Source organism: Aptenodytes forsteri, unplaced genomic scaffold (genome assembly GCF_000699145.1).
Source record: "Aptenodytes forsteri isolate BGI_AS27 unplaced genomic scaffold, ASM69914v1 Scaffold92, whole genome shotgun sequence".
Taxonomy (NCBI): domain Eukaryota; kingdom Metazoa; phylum Chordata; class Aves; order Sphenisciformes; family Spheniscidae; genus Aptenodytes; species Aptenodytes forsteri.
Window position 1 is genome coordinate 1,593,526 of NW_008794581.1, and position 27,565 is coordinate 1,621,090.

Sequence of the window (27,565 nt, forward strand, 5' to 3'; positions counted from 1 at the left end):
CCATATGAGGAAAGGCTGAGAGAACTGGGTTTGTTCAGCCTTGAGAAAAGAAGGCTTAGGGGAGACCTTATCACCATGTTCCTGTATTTAAAGGGTGGCTACAAAGAAGATGGAGACTCCCTTTTTACAAGGAGTCACCTGGAAAAGATGAGGGGTAATGGGTTCAAGTTACTCCTGGGGAGATTCCGATTGGACACAAGAGGAAAGTTTTTCACAGTGAGAACAAACAGCCATTGGAATAATCGCCCCAGGGAAGTGGTGGATCCCCCAACATTGGACACTTTTAAGATTCAGCTGGACAGGGTGCTGGGCCATCTTGTCTACACTGTGCTTTTGCCAAGAAAGGTTGGACCAGATGATCCTCGAGGTCCCTTCCAAGCCAGTATTCTAGGAAATCTATGAATGTTAGTAAATAATAACCAACTGTTAAATGCAAAAATGTGAAGGATGCTTGCTACATTTTTTGAGAAAATAAAGGGAACAGAGGGCAGAAATCAGTTTTGCTTTTACTGATTCAACAGCTGTATAAGGATATAAGCAAAACCAGTGATACTCTACTCCTAGCTTGCTGAAATACAAAACTCAAAGCGGGTAACAAAAGTCAAAGCTTCTCTTGGGGTTAACTACTTTCCAAGCTCTCAATGCACAGATATGTTTTTTTAAAAAAACAAAAAACACAAAGAAACAAAAACACACACACACCTCCAAGGGCCAGGGCAGCAAGATAATTTCAGGTAACTCCCAGAAGATCAATTCCAGGTGTGAATTCTGGAGATATTTGCTTAAATTATCTGTTTCTTGTATTCTATGAAGTAAATTCTAACCAGGTTTCAATTTACTATTTCTATTTCGGTTTGCTTTAAAATATTCAGAAAGTCTTTACACAATTAAGATCTGAAGTTCTTCATGAAACTATTTTATAAAACCTCTTTACTTAGTTGTAGTAGTGTTGATGGTATCAATAACATTTTCTTGGTTCAACAGCAGCGCTCTCCTGCTTTATTGAAACTAGAGACTATCTAACCAGATATTTGTTGCAACAGTTATTTTCCAGCTTAGATATTTATCTAAACTGCCAGTGCTAAAACAAACCTGAAGAGTTATTATGACAAGTAAAACCCGCCCTAAGTATATCAAAAGAAATCTTTGGAATATTTATTTCTATTCATTTCTGCAAATGTAAAAAAGCAGCAGTACAACAAAGCTGTCAGTACTCGGCCTTATCACGCCAAAAGCTTAACAATGACAAAACCAGATTGACTTTGTGAAAACAAAACAACAAAAGTATTATTTTTAAACTGAGAAAAGAAGCAAGAAACCTCTTGGCAAATACCTACATAATACAATATTTTACTTCAAGTACAGCCTTTAACTGAAATGCAGTAATATTCAATACTCTTAATCCTAGACCAAGGCATCAGTAAGGCACGGGTATATGAGAGTACAGATCTGTAATTTAAGGCAAGATCCATTACAGAAACACCCTTCGCAAAAAAAGAAGATGAGAAAAATTATAGATTAAGTTTACAGTAAAAAGAAATTTTAAAATGTTCAGATACCTAAACAACTGTAATTTTGCCTTTTTTTTATATTTATATTGACTTTTCATATTAACACTACATAATAACTACACAGTAACACACACACACCCTGACACTACATAACCACAGCCCAGGTAGTTGCAACTTAGTTCTCACACATTTCCTTTTGCTCTTTTTTTGAGGCAGCCCTAGAAACTAACTTCCATCTGGACAGCCAAACTATCCAATAAGTGCCACTACAACATTTCATCTGAAGAATGGTCTCTAATTGTATACCATTAATAATGCTGCCGAGATTAGCATTAGATTTGAGCTTCACTTCTGATGCTCAACTTGATTGCATATTCTTTGGGTACATATTTGCAGTGTTACTAAGAAAACATTAAAAGGAATAAACTGATTTTTAAAACCACTATGCTTGAGTCTCACCCATTTCTCCTCCCCAAATCAAAAAAAGCCATATAAATTCAAGAATGTCTACTATGACAAACTGAAGTTTGAAGGACACTGTAGGAGCCCCTCAAACCTTCATGGAATATTAAAAAAACTGAGCTTTTTTTAAAAGCCATGACATTGATATTTCAATATTTCAACATTGATGTTTTCAAATACCTAAAGATTTCCTTTATATTATGGAACTGACATGTTTGGGTTTTCATGTTTGTCACTTATAAGTTAATACATAGCCAGGAACATGAACTATGTATCCCGATAGGATACTGAAGTGAACTCCATCCCCAACTAGCCACCGTATCCTTTCTTTTTTTTTTTTTTTTTTTTAAAAATGTGCAATAGAAATAATCACAGCTACTGTACAGCTAGTAATCACAGCTATTTGGTATGGCTAGCTGTACCAAGCTACTTCAGAACTGCTTTGCTTTCAGAATCCACTAGTTTCTACATTAAAAATAACTCCACTTTCTTTCATTGTTGCTGTGAAAAAGATCCATGAAAACAAACAGTACAAGTTCCTGACATTCTATACAAAGAAAACAATGAAAATTAAACACACAAAGCAACCAGACTAAGGATGGTAAGCCTCTGGAAGAGGTATAAAACCATATTAAACCGCTTATGCTTCGGGTTTAGTCCTTTGAGGGATTATGTCTGGATCTACTGTATGAGTAAATGCTGTGTATCACATACTGTCAACATCTATTCAAGCAGAAAGGAATCGATACTGTCTTAATTCCTCCAGTTATAACAACATAGTCAAAAGAGGGAGGGAGGAGAAGGGAGAGGAGGGGAAGGGCACTGCTAGTGATTTGCCCACAGGAAGCAACAAACCTTACAGAGCAGCAAGCACAGCTGAGGCAGTGCAGCAACAGCACAGTTTCTTAGCTCAGTGGAGAATGGCAAAGCAAAACACAAAGCCTACAGCCTTGTAGGCTACACAAAAGGCTGGGAAAAGCTAGCATGTGCACATGCTTCTATCTTCTTAAGTATGCGCTGTTTGTAGCAATGCCAGATAAAATATGCAGAACATTTTTCTATGTTTTAAACTGGTATTTTATAGTAAGTCTCAAAATTCCAGTCACTGAAGTGTCAATATTTGTTAGCATTTCCACAGTCTGAGCAGCACTACTAATAAAATCAGAGCAGATGGAAGCTGCTGTCATATGTTGTTGGGGGGGTTTTTGTTTGCCGGAGGCCGGGGCGGGGGCGGGGGGCAGTACGCAATAACGACTCCTCCACAGAAATTCATAGAGAAGTTCTGAAAACAAAATATTCTATTGGGCATTCTTTTTATTCATGAGAAATACTTGCCTCTAGAAATCCTTACAATGAGGCAAAAGCAACTTAGTGCCATCTGCACTGGCATCATTTTATAAAGAAAAAAGCTGATTCTGAACATGTGTTGCTTTTTCATAGAGCTTTGAACAGAAAATTGAACTTCATTTGGCTTCTTAATACTTTTCATGTTCTTAAGTATGGTCTCTAGCTAAAGAACGTTAAAACACCAATAAGAAAGAAATTACATGATGCAATGTTCGCCCAGGCTTTAGATCAGCAAACCAGAAAGAAGGACAGTAAGAGGTCCAACAAGCATTCAAAGCATTTTTTCAAGCACCCTTTATCCAAGTTTTTCAAAAATATGCTTTATCTTTCCTAAGAACTAAAAAAAAAATTACTTAAAAAAGCAGTATGAAATGCTAAAGCTCCACAAGCCGAAACATTTAATAATGGACATTGAGCTTTAAAACTGAAATATTTTCCTGCAACTTAATTTCCTGTATATTCCCCTTTCTATATATGCACACAATTACATGTAAATACATATAATTCACTTGGCTCTTCAACAGATATTTGTAACTAAAAATTTGCCTTCAGAACAACATGAGAGATGATGCAGAATAAAATTCAAGTGCTTTGGAGGTGATTATTACAACATATGAATAAAAAAGAGTATTTCTATTTTAATACATTGTGCAGTTGGTTCAGAGGAAAGAAAAATAACATACTTACCACTGTGTTACTTTTTTCTCCCTGCTGCTTCTTCCCTGAGCTTTCAAAGCCAACATTCTGTTTAAGACAAAGGCACAAAAATTTTAATCAACCCTATCCCTACTAGATAAGAACAAACATATTTTATTGTATCAGATATTTATTTTGCTTTCAGAGTTTTCATTCTGTTTTTTAAAAAGAAAAGCTGTACATGTGTGTGAACAGTAGCTTTAAGATTTCAGAGAACTTGAAAGACTTTCAAGACAGTAAAATTTACATATATACTTTTGGAGGAGACTATTTTTGTGTGTGTACAAAACATTGCTTTTTATCCTACTTTGATTTTATAGCATTCTGCCTACGAAGTTGTTTCATTTCTACTCCATTTTAACTGCTGTACTAAATTATTAAATCTCTTACATTAGACATCTCTTACAAACAATTCTAAAGCAAGTTAAGAAAAAAATACATCAGAAATTAACAGAACACGAAGAGAGCACACTTCTGTACCATTAACTTCAGGATTTTTTTAGAAAGTTGAAACACATTTAATAAGGCATATCAGATCACTGACACTTATCTTCACTGAAGTAGAACAATTATAAACAAAAACATTTCAGTGCATTTGACTGAACATATTCAAAATTAGTGGCTAGACCTATGGAAAGGATAAATTTTGCCTCCAACAAAGACAGAAGTAGAACATATCTTCAGAGGGATTAAATGTCACTATGGTCAGACAGATCATCTAACTGAACATGAACTCATGTAGAACAGCTAAGGAGCTGAGTCAGGCAGAGTATAATCTGTCAAATTTGTAGTAAGTAGAAAAAAATTTAAATTGTGGGGAGCAGAGCTAGTAGCTTCATTCAAAGGATTTACCTATAAATGGAACTACATTTCATTTCTTTCCAATAAAAAGCAGAATCAGCCCATCATAAAATCATCATAAATGTCCTCAAAAAAATCCTAAAACAGATTTAAAGTCAAGATTGTTCCAGGAGGAATGAAAGTTCCTTGGTTTGGGGTAAGAAGCAAGCAGCAGTACAATCACAGAACAATTAATTCCTTAGGAAGTATGGATTGTCACAGCAGGCTTGTGCTATAACCAACTTTCATGTTACATGCCCTATTCCTCATTCAGGAGTGACTGGTGCCAGCTTCTGCATTTGTACCAAATGGACTCCAATGCACTATACGGCATAAATCTATTTATTTATTCTCAATAGAAGGACAACCAGGACATGCAAATAGCAAGGGGAAAAAGTAATATAGGTAAAAGTAATACTGAAGCCTCAAATCTTTCAAATTTCCTGCTGGAAAAAAGCCTCTATCAGTTTAGCCAGCCTCAGAAATACAGAACAGCAGCACTCAAGACAATTAAAAAGATCAAGACAGACAGCAAGGATCAAACCAGATTCTGAAACCTGGGGTCTTAGGAGAGAGTCTGTCAAAGTGCCATGGCTGCATGTTTCTTTCCTTTCCTACAGCACTTTGCTCCTACTGAAAAACTATTTAATCTTACAAAAGCTATTCAGAGGCACTGTACACAAGCTCCCAAACAGAAGAAGTGCAGGTTTGCAATAGCTTTGCTAGGATAAGCAGAATTAATCCAGGGAATATGACAGTGCAGGACTGGATGTGACAGCAGGAGAGTCAGGCAATTGTGCCTCTGGAAAGAAAAAGGCGTAAGGTCAAGAACAATTTTAGGGCAATGAGATTAGTTATATTTTTTCCTTTCAGATCAGGGACCAGGAAGATGAGGGGTTCTGAAGCAGACCAAGGAAGTGCAACTGTATGCACGATCGATACCATTGTCCTCAATGAAGCAGGTTTTGCCTGCACAAAGATACCCATAACCAGAATATTTTTATTAAGTATCAGGGAAGTATACACACATGCGCATAATCATTTCATACACAACAATAATGAAGAAGTTTTACTGCGAGTGGTTACTGGCAAGATTCTTACTCAATCACAATCTCCTACATAGGTGAGAAATGCATGCTTACAGTGAGCTAGATTCGAAAAGACAGTAGCATATGATCTTGATTGAGGAAATAAAAGATAAACACAGCTGGCAAAATATTTATCTCTAGATAGCCTACCTTTTGAAATGAAACAGACATTTCACACAAAGTAGGAAGGTCTGTAGACCACAGTTTAGTTAATCTTGGATTCTGACACTGGGGAACAGGGAGGGGTGAGAGGGGAGGACCAGGGAGACACAAAGGATTCAGAGACCATTCTCAAGAAAGAGTGCATCTTGTTTTTCCTGGAAGCAGATGCTGTCACCATGTCTCGCCGTTACTCGTTACTTTGGTGTCTGAACCAAAGCCAGACTTTTCCAGTGAAGCAAAGAAACAATCTCTGCTGCGTGGATTGTCTCATTGACAAAAACCTGACAAGCTTCAGGAGCAGCACTATCTTTTCACTGGTCTTGGGTGGAGGAGTCTAAGATGTTAATTATGATACATTACCTTAAGCGGCATGAGACTGACCTACTTGAGGATTTGTTACCTCTTAGTACCAATGCTGTCGCAGCTGTTGACAACGAGAATCCTTCAACAGAGAGAGGACAGCTGATGGCACATTCTCAGTGAGCACACTAAGATTCACATTTGCTTCCAGCATGCCCCAAAATAACCTGTATTTGGCAACACTGTTGGTATACTGCAGGGGACATGCAGTTGAGAAGTGTTCTGCCAAGGGATATGGGTATGCTTATCAACAACAACGGAATGGAAAAGGCACTTTTATAGGTCCCTAACTGGCTAACTTGCTGTACAAATTATATTTTACTATTAAGATTTTCATTGTTTTGCCAGAGTATCTACAGTTCTATCAGAGATGTTTCTTATTTTGTTAAAACTGAATGAAATGCCTACAGGCTAGCAAAATGAAATTTTGTTCATTACTTACAATACCATAACAGCACTTTTGGACAAGATGACTAAGGAAACACATTCATACCTGCACATATTCAGATAAATCAGATCTGCTGAATTTTGTTGTTGATTGCTTTCCCTTGGGGAAGCTGGTGAAAGAAGGGTCTCCAAGGCATAAATGAAGGTTGCAAATTTGACTTCATTTTTTTAAAAGAAACTATTTCCAAATTATTTCTCTCACCTTTGTGGATATAGCTGCAAAAACTCTCACTGTGTAAGTGTTCTGAGTGCAAAGTGTGGTTTTGCAACAAAATAAACATACCTAGATTTAGAAACACTGCCTGGGGTTCAAAATCCCCCTTTACAGTAGTGCAATTAGTGCAGATATGACCAATATGGCTGAGTTTGATCTCACCAGTGAAAAACTGCTATAATGCACGTGCACCAGACAGGAGGAGTTTCTTAACTCTTAAAACTGCAGGGAATCATGTATTAATCAAGATGCCGGTTTCTCAAAGCATAACCCTCAGCATGTATGCTCTGAGAAGTTCCTCTATAATAAGAATTAAATATAAAGTTGTTATTAAGCATAAACAATTATATCTACCGCACCATCAGAAGGTCTAGCTATTGCAGATCAGTAATCATATTGCGACTTTTAATTACCCTTAAACCCAATATTCCCCCTAAAAGCAGCAAGATACAGAACTATTTTCCACTGTTTGCCCCAAATAACTAGAATTACAGAATGATGGAGGTTGGGAGAGACTTTTCCAGGTCATGTGGTACAACCCACCAACGCCACCACCACCTTAGGTCCAACTTCAACATTAGATCCAAAGTCAAAAGCTACTTTTGAGTTAAGGCCTATGTCAGTATGTACAAAAGGAAGCAGGTCAGTTGCCTTATTTGGAAACATTTCCAGGGGAGAAAGTTGAGATTTAGTGCACCGTGGAGATACATGTTTCCGTGCCTCCACTCGAGCAAAATTATCTAGTCAACGTAATTGCTATTTGAGATACTCTTTTTCAAAGTCTTACTAAAGCAGTTGAATAATCACACATTGCTTCAATCATTCATGAATTCATGATAGACAATGCTTCATCTCACAGTAATTCCAGTATCCTTTCCTACCATGAAAATAAAAGTATCAGGAAAATCCTTTTATAGAACCAAGATGGCTTATATCGATGGATGGAAACAAAAGTAGAGAAATCACTATTTAATTGGAAATTATTTCTGCTTTACAGGAGGTAACAAATACAATCACCAAAGTAGATCCACTGTTCACAGACTTGCAAATCATTAATTTCTATAAACCAAGGTTGCTTTGCAGAACAGTAAATGTGAGGAGGTTTAAATTGTTACTATATACTGTTCCTAATAATTCTGCTTAAGGCTTTACTGATGTTTGCCCGCTCTGTTACTGTGATGCCATTGCATTAGCTCAAATAACCGCAGACTAAGCGAGGAATGAAAATGTACAAAATAGACATGACACTGATTTTATACTCCAAACTTAATGCTAAAAATTAAGAATTTTAGGAAGGCTTTAAAACCAAGCATTTGAAATATTAAAATACCTGGCATCCTTAAACACTGTATTCATTTAATATAGGCTTTTTTTTTTGGTACGCAAAATAAACAGGTTTAGTGATCTATTTTCACATCAATTTGTTTCTTGTCTCTGAAGTAGACAATACAGTGGTATCTGAACTTCAAAAAAACAGGAAACAAACCATGCACAACAGAAAAATACCTGAGGTCTTCAATCAAGGAGACAGGGCTTCCTGGATCACTTACCTTGACCTCACAGACCGTCCTTAGGGACTACCAAACCAGCAGGTCTCAGAACAGCAACAGTCTGCATTCCATGCACTATCACAATTCTTTACCAAGTTACTTTTCTCTAAGTGACATTTGTGCTAACCCAGTGACTAGAAGTGAGTAGCTGTGCCTGAGGAAGCTTTGGTTAACACAAAGAATCCAACTTGACTCAATCTAGGAATTAAAAAGAAAAAGCAAAAAACCCTCATTCTTTGTAAGTTATGACAACTCTCACCCAAGCTTCAGCCATTTCAGAGATTTCCACTACTGCTACAGAATTGACAACAACTTTAGAGAGGACTGGACATACCTAAGTCACATCAGGATGCCAATTAGCACCAAAAACAATGTGACATGAGCATTCAGGATAACAAGAGAGGTTGCAAACCCATGAGAAAACTATTTAGATCTGGTGCCCTCACCCTTTGCTCCTATGCAATCCCCTTCCTTTTCACCCTTTCCCCCCCCCCTCCATTCTTAAGAGTTTCCCATCAGCACATGAATCCTAGACAGTGACAGCTCCAAATGGTCAGAGCTTTTTCAGGCCTATTATTGTTAGCCACAGCAAATGTGCTCAGACCTCAGTCTTCTTTCACAGCAGCACAAGAGAGACTGATGATGCGAAAGAAGAGGAATGTGGAAAAGCTGGGAAACAAATGACTAAGAGTCATTTCCGTCTACTTAAGAGATGGATTATACCAATTTAATCAGTAGGAAGATTTGTAATTAAAAACATGAAAACTGAGTCATACATACACACTAAACTAGACCAGAATGTATACCACCGTTTCTAGAAAGGACACATTTGATCTAAATGAAATAGGTGGTTAACTTGTGTGATACTATTATCATGACCCTTATCTCTTTTTTCCTACTCCCATTCATCACATAAACCCTTTTCCCTCCTCTACTTCATCACACCCACATCTTTTATTAGATATCGAAATACTTTAGGGAGGGACACATCTAATTTTATTTGCGCAGTACTTAAGAAATATGACACCATGTCTCATAGGGACCATGGGCACGTATAAAACGCTGGCGGCACCCAACACCCATGCTTCTGTGAGCAAGAAGTGATTGGCTAAATATTGCATTAAGTAGATGCTGACTCATTAACACAGATAACCTGTTAACTACTTAGTATGAGGAAGACAGAAGTGATCTAGATACTAAAGTGAGTATGACTACCAAGCATGAAAGGAAGAGAAAGCACAGGGAATAAGAATCTTTGGCAAAGATTTTGGGCATGATATTTAACTGCATACTGAATTTTCCAATAGAAACTTGTGAAACTTAATCAAACAAGTCCCAGGATGAGCCACCCATCTGAATGACCCCAAGATTGTCACAGAGTGTGCACTCCTGTCCTAAAATATGAATGACCTGAGATTTAAGTCCTCTTGGACAACATTTAAGTATAGGTTTCCAACACCACAGATGAACAACTTATTACTTATACCCCATTAATAAGAACAATAAAGGTGGTATATTTCTCTCAATTTAAAACCTACACAGACAGATGTACTCTTGATATACCTCCTGCATCAGGGAGACACTTTGTCAGTTATGCCACAGCTTATGCACAAAATTGGATCCTAGAGCTGTTTCAGATAATTAAAATACAGAAGGCTGTGGATACATACTGCAGCAGAAACCTAGGCACAGACAGAATTCAGACTGCAAATTTTACAGGTTCTGTGAATGTTTGTGGCACTCTAAATGCGTGGATTTGTCTTGTGCCTGTGGCCTTTTATTGCCACTGGCTAGTCCAGGAGATTCTGCAACACAGTTTGAGCTGCTAACCAGCTGAGGCTTTACATTTATCAAATTACGCATAAAATACTAAATTGTTAGAACCAATAACCACCTAGTAGTTGTCTGAAATAGGTTAGAAAATAGGTATTAGGAACTTGAATTTTTTACATTTCCCAATTTCAGAAACACAATTTTACAGCATAATGGACATTTCAAATCAAAATTGTTTAAAAAATAGCAGAAACTAACAGCAAACAGTTGCTATAATTGTACACTGAAATATAGATCTTACTCTACCAGACAAGTCACTGTTAGGGTATGTAAATTCCTGAGTTCCCTTTCCTTCCAGGGCAGAGGTGAGCGGTGCTAGTTGAGCAACTCTTAAATCTATTTTTAGACATCATTTTTCCCCCGCACATGTACAGGCATAACTTTACAATTAACAGTTACTATTATGAACCTTTTACTTCCTTCTGCATTTATTTTGTTTCTCACTGTTTTACAAAGTTGAATTAGGAGACATCACTGACCGGTTTTATTATAGATACAATGAGCAATCTTAGAACTTGCTTGCAAAATTGCTAAACATTCATAGCTATGAATGAAATTAACCTCAGCTGTGCTCTTAACATACAAAGTGATTCCAAAATATTAGAGTGTTATTGCTTGTTTGAGTGGGTTTAAAGAAAAAAAGAACTGTCAGGTACTTTTTATAGCTTCAACTGTCAATTATTGTGCACATCAATTCACTATCATAACAGTATATCATTAACTCACCCCATATGCACATTATGAAGATCAATTCTTGAATGTCAGTGTTCTCTACAAACAATAACAAAGGAAGACACCAGGAGGAATAATACACTTCCATATTCAAAACAGGAATTAGACAGTGAGGCAGGAACAAAGCAGAATCATGGAGATATGAATTTTAAAAATGCACTGATTTGAAGCAGGGATATACTCTCAAGGCAAGCGTCCGGTATTAAAACTTTTTAGTAAGCTGTGAATAATTGAACAGGTGTCTTACTGGAGGTTGAAGTTTCCTGTTTGAATCGATATTAAATTCATAACTAACCGCAACAGCTACTGATTGTGACTAAACATATACAACGTCAAACCAAAATGTATTTTTACTCTATTACACTTCACCCAGGCATGCACCATATGCTACTGAGGTATGATCCGTTTCTCCATGACATTATCACATTACTCTTGAAAAAAGACTAATGCTGCTGCTTAATCTCATGGTTTGAGCCAATTTCTAAACACTAAGCCTTGGCTTGCTGTCAGATCTCCTCACTACCTGCCTGAGAATCAATGATGAAGGAGCAGATTGTCACTTTTTACCATATAATTTAAAGCTACCCAAATCCCTGTTGCAAGCTGATTTACATTCTGCAAATACTGTTCTAGAAGTTATTTGTTTCATGGATGGAATGGAGCTATAAAATCCCCCTGGATTTTTATTATGTAACAGGATAGCAATCCTCTTCAAACACACAAAAACAATCCAGGACCACAAGCCACCTGAACTAAAAGGCAAACAGTTCATTAAGGTAATAAAGATTTCTATCATTTGAAATCACAGAGCTGCAAGGTAATTAATCCCCAGCTCACAAGGAAATTTAAGGAAATTAATATGCTGAATTCAACTGATTGGAAAATAGTCCTAGTTTTTTCTATTTAAAAAAAACAAACAAACAAACCTCTGCAGATTGAACTTGAAGTAACCAATGCAGAGATAGCTTCTGAATCTGAAAAAGCAGGAATACAATTGTTATTTAAAAGCCTGGGTAGAAGATGGCAGTGTCTGGAAAAGAACAGGATACGAGTGTGCTCTGTTCCCTCTGATAATGAGGTTATAGTGAGGGTTGTTTTGCCTCAATTCTTAATGGCTTTTTATTAAACAATCTAACACAGCATAAGTGTAACAAGCAGAAATTGCTGCTTGTGCGTAAGTCTGCAAATCACCAGTAGGTTTCTCCTCATTCCCAATTTCTCATTCTTTGAATGGTCATCTTGGAGAAATATACTGCCTGGAGGAACGTGCCCTTCACATATTGATAGAAGCGCTACCAAACTGCATCATTATATTCATGCATCTTCCAAAATCCTTTTTACTGCAGTTGCCCATTCCAGTTCACAGTATCTTCCAGTAATATGTGAAATGCATTATTAGATCTGATAGCCAAACAATGGAGGTTTTTTGGTTTTTAGATACAGCTCCATTCTCACTTCTGAGTGAAGAAGGAAACAATTGGATGTGAGCTCTAAAAACAACCTGACGTCTGTTTAATCTAATATAAAATCAATTCTTCTGGATCTTCCAGATCTTCTCCAACAAGCCAATATAACATCTAGACAAAACAATTAACTCTGTATTCAAAGCTTTCACAGCAATAAAGCAAATCACCTGTTTACCTGCAGATTCCTGAGTTCTAAATTCTTAGAAAAACGGATATTTATCAAGCTGCATTAGATGACATCTCTATGCAATATTCTGTCTAGCAATAAGACACTGCAACTAAAAAAAAATAAATATTAATTTTTAACATGTCTGTTGTCTTTCTTAACAGCTGAAAATGCACTAAGAATTTAATCTAGTATGGAAAAATCCCAGTAGTAAAGATCAGTAGTGAGATTAATGGACTAATTCCATTTTAGATAACAGCTTTCATTTTAATACCATTAAGGGATCAGAACTGAGACAGACTGATAATGTCATGGATAAAATCATTCAACACAGTTTTAATGCATGTGCTCTGTGACAACACACATAGTCCAGTTTTCCCATAAAGCTATACAAATCTAGAAAATAACGCATTTGAAGTTAACAGTTGTCTGATGTTCACACCAGTAAGAGACTGGGCTGAGAATAAATGCTAACAGCATGATCTATAAAAACAGAGACCAAAATGAGCGCTAGCAGTTAAATAGCAGTAGTGCTATTAGCACTCCAGTTAAAAGGAAGAAACATTCTCAACAGCTTCAATTAGACCTGGCAGGCCAGTATCTAAACCCAAAATAGCAAACACTGAGACAGAGCTTAACCAATTTATCTAACACCCACTAGTTTAAGACTAATGAGTCTTAAACTTAAATCTTGCTAGATATAAAAATGCCTGGGTAATCACTCCCTACAGAAACCACATCTCTATCTCCAATCAGTTATTGTTTGCTTTAAATGCACATGTGAAGAAAACTACAGCTGACATGCTTCAAAAGGAGGGAAATTTAAAAGAGGAGCCTTTACTCTCAGTCAAAATTTTCTCTCTTAAAGAGGTATGGGAATAAAAAGGAAAATAAGGAAGGGCATATAAAAAAGGGAAAAGAAAAACTTGATTGGGTTGCTAACGTCTCCTATCAGTCCAAGCTTTCTCAGAGACCTAGTACTGCTCTACAGGTGATCCTTTCAATGAAAAAGTCCTCAAAAAAGGTGAGAGCCCCTGAAGAGTCATCTCTCTTTTGCTTCCTCATCCATCCCACTGTGCTTTCTTGTGCTGTTGGTTAGCCCATTCCTCTCCACTCTTCTGCTTCTTCCTCTTTTTCAGTATGTTCTTTCCCACGCCGAGTTGCTTCCCCGGCCTTTCTAACACTACAGTATCCCTGACACTCTTCCATCTCACAGTAAAGCTCCAGATGAAGAGCACCTCTGGGGATTGCCTACTTAAGTTCAGTGTGCATAAAACCAGAACTTAATCTCAACTGCCACCAACAACTGTTCTTATCACATGCTTTGATTACTACTGTGGAAATCGCAAGTATCCTGCCCGTTACTCTGACCCACAACTCTCCTCAGTTGTTTCTCCCTTGAGTTCCTGTAGTCACACTTCCCCCTTGCCCCAAACACACAAAACAAAACCTTAACCACACAAACTTGCACCACGTACTACAAAAATAATTTCTAGGACACTGCTTGACTGTGTTGCTAGTTTAAGTAACCCTATTTTCCCCCTTTTCTATTAGAGAGATAAGCAGCTTATTTTCACTTATTTTTACAAACTATTTTCTCATTCAAAATCAAGAGGGAGACTCCTATTCAGTCAATTAAGTTACCTTCTGTCACCATCAATTTTTCGAAACAACATTTGACAGCATCCCCACACAGATACATAATTCACTGTGAGTGCCTTCATCTTCCTTATCTCTCGCCTTCACAACAATGCTTAAAAATAAAATCCTGACAATTACCAGGCTGCTCATGTGCAAATATCATTGCTCATCAAGCTAACCACTACTTCCCACCACCCCCCACACATCATGTGCTCCTCTATCCATCTAGGTTACCTTAACCTGTCCTGGAGGACATACAATCTCTGTTGTCTATCCCATACTCATGTTGAATCATGATAGGTGATTCCAGTTTGTTTACTAAAACTCCTTTAGGTTACATCATCACAAAGGGTGATCATACTGTTTGGGAAAAAACTTGATTTTACCCATCCTGATCTTAAACACATTAAAATGCACTACATGTTACATCTATACCAACATATGCATACTAAAACCAGTAGAGTTATGCTGGTACAAGCCTTCTAACTAGAAAATTTAAAGCAGAGATCTACCTGGTCTGTTTCTTTCCTGTCCCAAATAGTAGCAAGCAAAAATACAAATAAAGTTTAATAAGAACATAGAATTCAAAAGAAGGAATACACTAAGACCTGATTGTCTTCCAATGTAACAGGGAGAAGAACGAACTGTGGGCATCAGCCCCCAATTCTACCTTGATATGTGCCAAGAGCAATGACGGAATGCAGTAGTCAAGCAATGTCCTTGATATCTGAAAGAAGGTGGGGGGGTTTTTCCCCTTGTGCTCCGATTAGCTCAGTTACGGCTGTAGAAACTACCTTCATGCTTTCATAGAATCGTAGAATGATTTGGGTAGGAAGGGACCTTAAAGATCATCTAGTTCCAACCCCCCTGCCATGGGCAGGGACACCTTCCACTAGATCAGGTTGCTCAAAGCCCCACCCAATCTGGGAGAGGGCATCCATAACTCCCCTGGACAACCCGTTCCAGTGTCTCACCACCCTCACAGTAAAGAATTTCTTCCTAATATCTAATCTAAATCTACCCTCTTTCCGTTTGAAACTGTTACCCCTCATCCTACTGCTACACTCCCTGATAAAGAATCCCTCCCCGCCTTTCCTGTAGGCCCCCTAGAAGTACTGGAAGGCTGCTTTAAGGTGTCCCCGAAGCCTTCTCTTCTCCAGGCTGAACAACCCCAACTCTCTCTGCCTGTCCTCACAGGGGAGGTGCTCCAGCCCCCTGATCATCTTCGTGGCCCTCCTCTGGACCTGCTCCAACAGGTCCAAACTTTCAGAGAGTTTTTCCTCTGGATTAGAGAGGAGGTATTTCAGCTCCTAAATGAATGAACACATTTGTAACCGTGAACAGAGATTTAGAATGAGTCTGGAATACTTTTTACCGGAAGTCTGTATTTTAGCACAAAAGGTAGGGAAGGAATGAAGGACCATCAGCAGCCATATAAGCATCTAAACTGAGCAAGAGAATGGCTTGAGTTCTACATAGCCAGGTACTAGCAAAAAGACCACAGAGGCTTCTTCACGTAGCCAAGAACGACAGGCAGATCAAGCAGTTTCGTATCCTCAAACAGCAATAGTTATATGCAAAAGATAAGCAGTGCTCCTTTCTCACATATGCAACTAGTTCAAGGGGGAGAGGAAGGAAGCGTAAGAATAAAACACTTCATGTGATATACTGGGGAAAATATCAATCCCCTAGCCTAAAACCAGACTGAACCAAATTAATTCTAGGATTATAATCCAATAATTTCCTGAGTGACCAAGAAATTAAAAAACTGAGCCACTTGTCCATTAACAATTCTACAAGGAGTCAGTTTGATCATCAAGTTCTTCTCAATTTTCTCAGTTACGAAAGTCTCTTATTTTGCCAAACAACTGAAACATATCTGTCAAGCATATGAAAAACAAAGGGTTGGTATATTTTATCTCATTCTCAAGCACCTTAGTGGTCCTAACATTAGCATCCAATATATTTTAGGTGGACTTCCTGCATCCCTCACTTCCTGCAACCTTTAGCTTCTAAACCGTAACTCATTGCTGTAGCTTTTTTCCCCTTCATTTAATTAACAGATGGACACTTTTCACTACAACATTACCCTGGTCTAGATTTGTTGTTTTCTAAGCATCTACTAAAACATCCTTTAACTGATTTCCCTTTAAAACTGGAGTAGAAAAGGAATTTCTATACAGATAATTTGTCTGAATGGCTTCCAAGTGCTCTTTTTAAAAAGGAACAAGTAAATGCTGCTGATTAAACTTTACATTTATTACATACAATCAAAATCAATTCATAGTCATTTATACTTTATCAAACACAAAGAGGTTTTAAATACGCAGTTGGTTACTTGGCACCTTTCAATGTCAGGTGTGACTCCAAATCCTTCTACTCTGACTTCTAAGAATAATGCATCCATCATCTTTTTTAATGAACACTTTAGTACTACCAGTACAAGACCACCTGCACATAAAAATTAAGTTTCCTGTACTTATGGACTTAGTCATCCTGTATGTGACTGCAATTTGATGGTCCGTAGCAAGCTATTTATGCTGTGGCTTACCAGAGAGAATACCCATTAACAAGTATTAATTTTTTTTCAGTTCTCAAAAGTCAAAAATAGGTAAATAGGTAAAGCTATTTTAATCAAAATAGCACTATCCTTTTCCCTCACTTTGCCCTTCCTAAATTATAGGCAGCTATTTTAACCATTGAACACATCACTCTTCCTACCAAGGGCCAGTGATACTAAACAGACCAACCATAAGCTTTCTTTTTTCCCTCCAAACTGAGTACCTAACACTTCTTTCTTTATAAAGATCCTTAGAATTATTCATCAGTCCTTGATGAACAGTATTTCCAATACCTTTCTTTTGTATTAGAATAAAGTTTGTTTTTTTCTTTCTGCATGTTTTATTAACTATTCTATTTGCCTCTCCTCTGTAAACGATGTTCACTTCAAGTTACTCTCTTCGGAGAAAAATCTGTCATCTCTTTTTGCCCTAAAACCAAGCTACTGCTTCATAATAGGAAAACCCACCCCTTTTGCACCACTTACCTAGTCAACTAGCTCACTTTTATCGTCATCTGCCTTTGTCCTCACTGGCTTACCAGCAGGAGAAATGTCAGAAGGCCACCTGGACCTCCAGAAACCTTGTGCACCTGCCTTTTGTCCATTTATACATTACTGTCTTCCAATTGTCATGGTGTAAATTCCCTTTGGATGGCTAAAGATCTTTATGGACATGAAATCTGCAGGATAACAACTTGATGGTAATTAGATATTCCTAAATACACAGCACTCTTCCTGTACTACCCCTTCCCTACAAATCAAAAGCAACTCATTCTTCCTGCTTTCTGTGTACAACACTTCTTTGGCCTGAACTTGTTGCAGACTGGCTAGCTGCAAACTAGCCTGCTCCATTTTCTGCTCTTACTTAGTGACAGCCAGTATTTCTCATACTGATATGGAGTTACTGTAATACATCAGTCTGTGCAGCTCTCCACACCATTGTCGTATGATCCTCCAGACATAGTAACAGCACTGGAAGAAATCTGTACTTCATATAAACTTGTGCAATTACATTTGTAAACTTGTTCAATTTGTACTTCATATAAAAGGAAGTATTTTGGCAGAAAAACAAACTATGGCACAGCCATTACAGCTCCCCGCAGTTGCTTAAGACATTATTGGAAGTAAAGCATTTTACTAGGCATTTCTGCCTCATCGTCATTTCTTCCCCTTAGCAGGAAAATATACTTTCATATTATAACGGATACAATTACATCATTAAGAAAAAATCCATGAGGGGGAGGGGAAGAACAACAAACAAAAAAGAAGGAAATAGTCAGTGAGGTCTGTGAGTGACATAGAAGCCATATCTTAACTGAAGAAATAGGCACCGACATTCTTGAACCAGCAAACTGCATTGGCCAAGACCTTCAAAGACAACTGTCAAAAGGAAGTTTGCTTGCATAAATTAGTTAGCATTTAATTCTATCTCCACTGAAGAATGTAGCTGGAAAAGAAGAGGAGAGAGGAAAAAGGAAGAGGAAGCCAGAATGAGCCATGCTATTTAAATAAGTTAGAAGTATTCTCTGCATACTTTTCCTCTGAAACCACCACACACGTTTATGGCACTGTATAAGAAGTTTTTTATTTGCTAGTTGCTGAATTGACAAATAGGATCCAAGAACTGCTTATGCAATGCAAGAGGGAGTTTCCCAATACCTAGCCTTTGCATAGAATTAAACAGATTTGCCTACATGCAGTCAGGATGAACATTGTTTTCCTTAGAATATCCAATTCTGGCCATGTGACAACCAGGAAGCTTATCACGCATGCCAACCCTCTGATAACCTAATCTTGTTTTAGACAGACTGTTAGCAATGCACACATTTTAAGTGCACTAACTACTACCCTTCATAAGTCCTTAAACTAAAATAACATTCAGCAAAGCAGTCTAAAATATTTTAATGTTGAAATGCCCATGGGTCTAGGAATCATTTCACCTATCGAGACAGCTTGTCCATACCTCTTCTGCACTACAGGGAACACCACGCTGACAGAAGGACGAGTTCCCAACGTGCATTGTCAAGATAAAACACATCTTGTGCTGACTGGATTAACCTTCATAGCTGTACCACCTGAGATACGTTTGAGCAGGCACTTCATGCCAGAACTTGTCAATAGAACTAGGAAGGGGGAGATTTGGGCCACCATTTATTGCTACAAGGAGAAATGAATCAGCAAGTCAAGAGGTCTCACAGAGTAAATATGCAAACCAGAGCTTATATAAGAAGCTTGGAACGTGTCCAAAACCTATTGCAATAAAGAAGCCACAAGAATACTGAAGGGATGGGATACAGGGGGCCCTCTTTAGCCAATGTTGTTTTCTTTATTCAGGTGGAAGTCTTGATGGCAAGACAATGAAATAGAATTTTCCTTAACTGACTCTAATTACATACAGCTTCAAAACTGCATCCTTAAATAAAGCCTAGTCAGAAGACCAAATATACTCTATTGCAAAAGAAGCTGCAACACTCTGTACAAGTGAAGATTTCAGAGACTTGCTAAATTCACCTATTAGGCAGAGTATGGATTACATAAAGTAAAGAAAAAAACCTGACAAATTTTAGTATTTATTATTTGGTCTTAAGTTTCTTTCATATATTTCAGCTATACACAAGTAAGAACTCGTTTACAGTCTGTATGTTCACCATGTATTTCAGTACCTGTAAATACACATTGATACATTACCTTCATGTTTGACCTAAGCATTTAGCACTGTGCTCATTATGGATTTAGCAGCTTGACAAATAATGGCACCTTTTCCAGAAACCTGTTCATTACAAAACTTTGAGAAGCTGGAGAACACACACTCAATTGGCATTAAGAAGCCTCTATCCAAGACGATCACAAAACATCAGAAACACTTACTAGGTCTCTTGTGATACCTACAGTAAATATTTCATTATAACATGCTTTACAGTCCAGCTATTCAAGATCTGCCTACAGCCACAAGCCTATCGCAAAGCCAGCATTTACTTCCCAATCCTGTTCTTTTTAGCTGGTAAATTATCTTCCCCCCAGTAAAAGCTCATTAATCAAGTATGCTAATGAACCAACAGTTAGGAGTGAAAAAGGACTAGACATAAGAGCAAACTACTGCAAAGCAACAAAAAATAAACTCTAGATTAACCATTCCATTTGAATTATCTTAGTAAGACTTAAGCATTTCAATGTGAAAACAAGCAGATTCACAATGAAACTAGGATTATAAAACAAGATTCTAATTCAACATAAAATTATTCTCAACATTCAAACATGTGTATCGGCCTATTCTCTTACACATATTGGGGAATGTTATTGAACAATATGAATAGCATAACAAAGGAAAGGAGCCCAAATCCAAGCTGTGCACTATTGCCTGAACTCCCTGCTTTCTTATTGTTAGCTTGGCAGTAAACGGGACAGTAATAGCATATTAAAAGTCTCAGTCTATCCACATGATAAAATCACTTCTCTTTTGTGACAATTTCTTCACAGCGTCACTCACTAGTCAGAGAACTGTGAAAGAAATCTCAAAAGTTTAGCAGAGAAAAATGGCACTTTATCCAATTCTCTGTAACCAAGGATCTACAGAAACAATAATTCTGAAGCCTTCAACAGAACATCAAGTACTTTTAACAAATTTAAGTAGGATTTTTCTCTCAAAAACATAAAATCTGCTCCTCAAAATAAATATTCTTGCCTTTCCTCTTTACTATCCTTTTTTATTAAAACCCACTCTTTCCCCACAAACCCATTTTTAAGCAAAAGTTCCAACACTTGTACTATCTCTTCATAATGGTTCCTAATTTAAAATCTCATAAGACACCTGTATTTCCAAGCACATCATTTCTACAATACTATAAAGCATTTAAAACAGTAGTTTTGCTATTAAAATATTTCCCCTCTCAAAAGCCAAACATTTTCTGTGGACAGTCACAAATATTTGTCAGTCTATTCTACCTACACTCTTGAATCTGAGCAAGAGATGAAGAGAGCAGAGTGCAGAGTGGAAAATGCATTTGCTCAATGGTCCTAATTAGGACTAAGACAGTATATTAAGATCAAACTTACCCTACTGGAGATCATACTCCAGTATATTACATTCAAAACATACTGTGATTTACTGAAGCTTTTTGTGATGCTTCAATTAGGCATACACTTAGTAAAGAAAACGCCACATCATTCTGATTATATTGTCCCTATAATTCTTTAAGAGGAGCTATGTGCAGCTGCTGTTGAATTATGGGATTAAAAGTAAGTTTAAACAAAAAAAATCCCCTTCAGTCTCAATCCCCCCAAAACATACCACTAACATTGTGGCAAGCATACAGAACCAAAACAGTACATGCTTGCAACTGAAAAAAACCCCAAAGCCAACCCCCCAAAACCAACCAACAAAAAAAAAAAAAACCCAATCATATTAACCTTTCTCTAGATAGGATAATAGCATCTAAGTAAGCTTACCCAGGGCAGAAGTATTTGTTTGAAACTGGTTTTATTTTTTGCACAGAGCTACCTGAATACATTACCATAAAATGCATTACTACCTTGCATACATTATATAGCATTCAAAGTAAATAAATAATACAGAAAATTATAGCAGAAGCAATGGAAGCCAGGGTGCCTATACACAAGTGCTCACACAAAGCCATATCAACATGTTAAAACCGTAGACACACAGACCATGTTCTGTGACCCAAGTGCGACAGACTGTGCCACTGCGGTGAATACCCCTAGCGCTTCTTGCCAGAAAGCAACCAAAATTCACGGTTCTTATGCATATTCCCTACAAGCTACTGTAATACAAATTCAGCAGTTAAAACAAAAGTTTGTCATTCTTGCATGTGAGGGTGAGAGAAGATATTATTAGTACACTGTAGAGTAACTGAAACAGTAAGAGCACCCAAAACATTTCTTCTTCCTTCAACACACCTGGACAGTCACCTACCCGAATCACTCCACCACTGCCAATTCACACCATAGGAGTCTAAATCAGCTTCTGAACTTGGACCACAGAATCACCAGGACGCAGAACAGAGTTTATTAAACCATCCACATGGATCTGTGAAAAAGAATTAAGAAGTGTTTTCAAGATGACAGGTATAAGAGGCCTTGCACAAAAACTAAGTTTCAAATCCACACATTGTGTTATACCAGAATTAAACACAGAAGACACAGAAGTGGTAATATGTAACTCACCACCACAACCACCATTCTACAATCACTCATTTTTGCCCTCTGCCAAATTTCAAAATAATGCAAACAGAGAAAGCAGTGTGCCAAAACACAAAAAAGGTAGAACTGATTATCATCTCCTCCTACTATGCCAGCCAAAAACAAAACATATGCATTGCTAGCAAGCTTGAGTTCAAAACAGCTCCCCTTCTGTTACTTGTATGAATGGAGTTTTAATGCAATTATCAGGTTAACAAAATGTAACCAAAACCAACAAGAAGTTATGTGCACGACCTCAACTGGATGACTTCCTCTTAAAGCACTGCTGTTCTGGTGAGTCTCAAGCACATTCTCTGAAAGAGAATACCACCCACACTGTCACAAATACTCCCACAGCCCTCATGGGGAAATACAACTCCTTGCAACAGATGAGGCTTCAAAAAAGCTGCAATTATTTTAATTGGACCTGCCAGCTGCCTTTCATTTAGCTTAACATGAGGTTTTATTGAAAGTCTACAGCCACAGCCATTGGCAAGAGTGGAAGCAGTTAGTTACAAGTAGTTGGATCTATTTCTGAGAAGCTTACTCTGCCTGGTGAGCTTTTGTGGAGTACTGCCATATACTCTATATGTTGAGGATACAAAGTTTTATTATGTGGTCCTGGCTAGCAGGCCGGAATAATGCAGTAAGTCTAAGATGTATATGGAACACACCCTTAGCCTCATCTTGATGACATTTGTTGGAGACAGTTCAAATAAGGTGCCAAAATACGGAAGTAAGAGGGGATGATAAATTACAGAAGAATGGTTTTGTCATCTGCTTTTAAAACAGCAAATACATTCCACAAAAGAAAAAAAAAGCCTAATACATGTAGGTTTCTAAGTCGATAACTGGAACCTTTCCTGAAAGAAAAAGATTCTTCAGGAGATCAAATCCTGATTAGCATACTCTTTTCATAAAACATTCAATATACAGTCGCAAAACTGAGTTTCATGATTCCTAAAGTTTCTAAGACAAAGCAGCAACGGAAACGTCATTGAAATAACTATTTCTGCCACTTCCAGAACACTCTGTGAGACTTAACAAACTTTAAAACATACTAAGACAATTTTTTAACAGATCTCAGCTACCTTTTCCAAAACACTGCTGGTATCAGCTCCCCATGGTGCCATGGCCAGCACAGCTAGAAACTCTAAAGGATGCCAGGGTTGATAACTGCACTGCTACTTTCCTGGCTTGCTCAGGAATAAAAAATTTGGGTTGCTGTCCCTTATAGTGGTGGCTCTGGAACCTTCCTTCTGAAATTTTCCTACTGTTTTCCCACTTACAGACAAAATTTTTGCATGACTAAAAATACTAACATAAGTATTGTATTAAATCAAGTTTGTATCTGGCCAGCAACTCACTTCATACACAGCCCATTTAGGAACTGCTCTATGATGTAAAGACTGAAGCAGCTTTCTTGGCTCTTAAGTAACAAGAGCTGAATAACTTCCCTCTCCCTCGTCTTGCAGTCTTCCACAGAAGGTTAAACTTTCAGTTCAGTTTGAGATGTAAGTGGCATCCATAAAGATAGACAGTGGACTGTTGAACATGCCGACTCCTCGAGATTACGTGTTCATGTTTGTGACTACCTCTGTCAAGTCTTGAATTCTGCATTACCCTCCATTAGTGCTTCAATCACCGACCCTTCCACTGTATCCCAGGTAGCAAGAAAAAGAATACAGTAACCGTAGGGCTATATAGACAATGGACAATTGCACAGATCATTACATAAAAGATTATTATCTAAGCATTATCTAAGGACTGGAAAAGAGGACTGGAACACTCCTCCATCCTCTGTTCTCCACCTACTGACAAATAAGGTGTTGTTACAAAAGTTCAAAAGTCAGACATCAGTTTAACTCCACCGGCAAGTGCAATATACTTCCCGTGTCCATTAACCAAGTTCTTGTTACTAAGTCAAAAATTCAAGATTTGTTTTTTTTCTTTAATAAAAAATTGACTACCCTGGCATACATGCTACAAGTGCTCAGTGTTAAGCTAGACCCCAACAGTTAAGGGTTGGGGAGGAGTAGGAAAATAAGCATGTTACACATCTTCAGAAGAAAGATCTTTTGCTCTGACACTTCCTCCCCTAATGCAAGTTTTCCCCACAACTTGGTAACTCAGAAATTAAGTAGAACTAAGGCTACAGTCTACTTCTAGCTTTTTCATTATCACATACTCCTAATTTTTAATTAAAACACATGCTGCTTAATTAACACCAAGAACCCTTTCCAACTCAAACCCCTGATGGGCAGGTCACTATGAAAAAGCACCCATATTACATTGGAGTTATAAACTCATTTCAGAAGAGTTACGAACAACCAGGACTTTTCAGAACTAGATAGATTTGTGCTGCTGAATGCACAAAATCATCCCTTGCAGACAACATCTGGCAGAGAACAAGTATTTTTGTGGCTGCAAGGACAATTACGATAACAATCAACTTGGATTCTACTCCACTACCACTCTGGTGAAAATTATGTTGCATTTCAAAAAAGTTGTTAATTAAAAAACAGAAGAAAATTTTTTCATTGTACTCTGTTTCTAGTCCTCTGTTACTGTTGTTCCTTTTTTTCAATAGCTCTACAACATGAAAGATCAGGGTCTGCCTAGCTATATGAAATTTTGTTTAGATATTGCAAAAAAGAAGGTGTTAGTACTGTTAGGGGTTAGTACTGCTATCAACTAGTGCTATCAAGCACTTCAGACTTTGAATGAACGTATCCTAAAGCCCATGCTTAAATCACTAGAAATATTACGTTATAATCCTAGGCCACCTATCACTTTGACTAGACTTACTGGAGGAAGATGCCAGATGCGACATCATAATGGACGCTTCTCTCATTTCATTACACATTCCACACAAAGCCAAGAAGCATCATCACACCACGATCTTAGCAATACAGGTGCAATTACTGATAGCAGTGAGCAATGGTAACTATCACTTAAAGCAGCAAAATTCATTACAAATACTCCATTAATTAAGTTTTAATGAGATCAAAAAGACTATTTGAGATATTCGTTAGTTAGTTCTACTGCATCAGTAGATCTATGTATAAAACCTAGCATTTCGCTTTCACAAGGAACAGAAAAAAAATTATTTACGACTACATGATTCTTCCCTTTCTATATTTTTGTCAACATGACAAAAAAGGATATTTAGATTTCTTTTAAGCATCGTTTAGCTGAATCCATGGTCCAAAATAAGGGAAAAATATGAACTTATGAATTCATGGACACAGTTACTAGGAGTGCACATACAAAATTGATAATTTAGCAGCTACATTTATTCAGTTCATACCCAATTGCATTAACAAATATTCTCCACAATTACTTTCTGAAAGCAACTAAACACTGTGTATCTGATTTTTTCCATTAAGTGGGACAAACAGAGGATGCATATAATTACAGATAACACACACAAATTAGCCTATATTGCAAGACGTTGTTTTGACATTACGGATAACACACACAAATTAGTTAGCCTATATTGCAAGACGTTGTTTTGACACATACTAATTCCACTTTTAAAAAAAATCAGTAAGAAGTGCTTAAACATACTCAAGTACTATCCTTCAAAGTATTTGGTTATATAGAAATTCAGATTGCTGGAAGCTAGGTGATTGACAGGAGAGGGCATCAACTTGCAGGTACTTTGTGAGCCGTTGAGTAGCTGAGCTGGTTTTTACACATCCTAAACACATAAATTTGACATTGGATCCTAAATTCTTCTCCAGATGAATGACTTGAGGGGAGGGGAGGAAGGGAACCCTCTTCAGCAGTGTACATTAATCTCACTAAACTCAGTCTCACTAGTGGCTGTAATTTCAGCATGCAAGACTCACAGTTCATATCCAAGTATCAGGACTGATACCAGAAAATGCATCATCTTAGCAGAGACAGAGTCATTTCTATTTTGGATCTTAAAATTAAGGGATCTTAAAGTATCAATTTTTCCCTCTCATTTCAAGATATATAAATATATATACATATACCTAAAAAGTAGCGTCCAACTTGTATCCTGCTGTGTGATTAGAACAAATAAATGTAAAAATATCTACACAGTTATCTTTCATGAACCTTTTCTGCCCAGCTTTTTAAGACATGACTGATGCACTGAAACTAGACTCTAGTCCCTCAAAAGTCTGACTCTTCCCCAAAAGAGACAAGACCACAGCATAAAAAAACCAAAACTACTTCGTGTTTGAAGTGGGAAAAATCCAGAAGAAAGATAACTTAACAGAAAAAGTGAATGCAGTTCATAATATTTCAATCACATACTGACTTGGAGGGGGAGGCACACATGCCCTCAGCTTCAGAGTCGATTCCAATTTACCATGCTCTAGATTCTTATTACAGAGACACTCTCACAAATGAAGTAGACACATGAAGGAAACATGAAAAAAATGTACAATTGTTTCATGCTCATTTGCAAGGTCAAGAGACACTTCATTTTTTAATTCCTAACTAGACTGTGAATGCATTTTTTAAGAAAAATCCTAGTATATTTTGAATCTGGGGGGGTGAGGGAAGAAAAAAAAAAAGACACTGCACCACATTTTATCTTATGAAACCAAATCTTGGTATGCAGAGGATCACCATTTGGAAACTACCTTAAGGAAAGAATTCACTATCTCCAAATCCTAGATAAAGTAATCCTTGTACTACGTAATTTGAAAGAAAAACTAACACATAAGTTACCTTCTCAAATATAACATTCAAAATAATTTGGGACTTAATATATTCTGCTGAGCTTTGTTTCCATTCTTGCACCCTAGGAAAAGAAATTTTCTTCCAGCAATCACTATTTCCTCTGAGGTGCTACATGAAATACTTTTCAATCACCCAGAAAATACAGTTATTTTGCAGATTAAAGAGCAGGACATACAAATAGACAACTACTGTCATGAGAAATACCTTATCTGCTTAAGGATGTTTTTAAAACTATCCATTTGACACATTACTATTCCAGCAAGCAGGCAATGTCCAGCTAAGCTCTCTTGCAGAAGTAATTGTTGCTAACACTGGTGTGAATGAAGAAGGAAAAAGTTCACACAACTCAACTTAAATGTTTCTCATGTAGAAATACATTGCAGGGAACAAAAATTTAAACTCAGATATCAAGAAATGATTTTTATTTGAGACAATAGGAACTGGGATACTTTCTCCCCCTTCTATTAGAAAGGGGACAAAACTCAGTAGTGCTCTTCCACATCACTCCACTCTAGTCTCTTCAGATAAGCAGAGATAAGCACAGTAACAGAGAGTCTTAAAAAGCTGGTAGC

The 27,565-nt window shown here is 37.4% G+C and overlaps 1 protein-coding gene across 3 annotated transcripts in view; it reads right to left on the reverse strand.

Moving 5' to 3' along the window:
- ERBIN (erbb2 interacting protein) overlaps positions 1-27,565 on the reverse strand; it is a 121,498-nt gene that overhangs the window by 78,480 nt on the left and 15,453 nt on the right. For all 3 annotated transcript variants that reach the window (XM_009272479.1, XM_009272478.1, XM_009272475.2), the window contains exons 2-3: positions 22,006-22,119; positions 4,008-4,064 (exon numbers count right to left, since the gene is read on the reverse strand). The gene's annotated coding sequence lies outside the window, so the exon portion shown is untranslated. The remainder of the gene's footprint in view (positions 1-4,007; positions 4,065-22,005; positions 22,120-27,565) is intronic.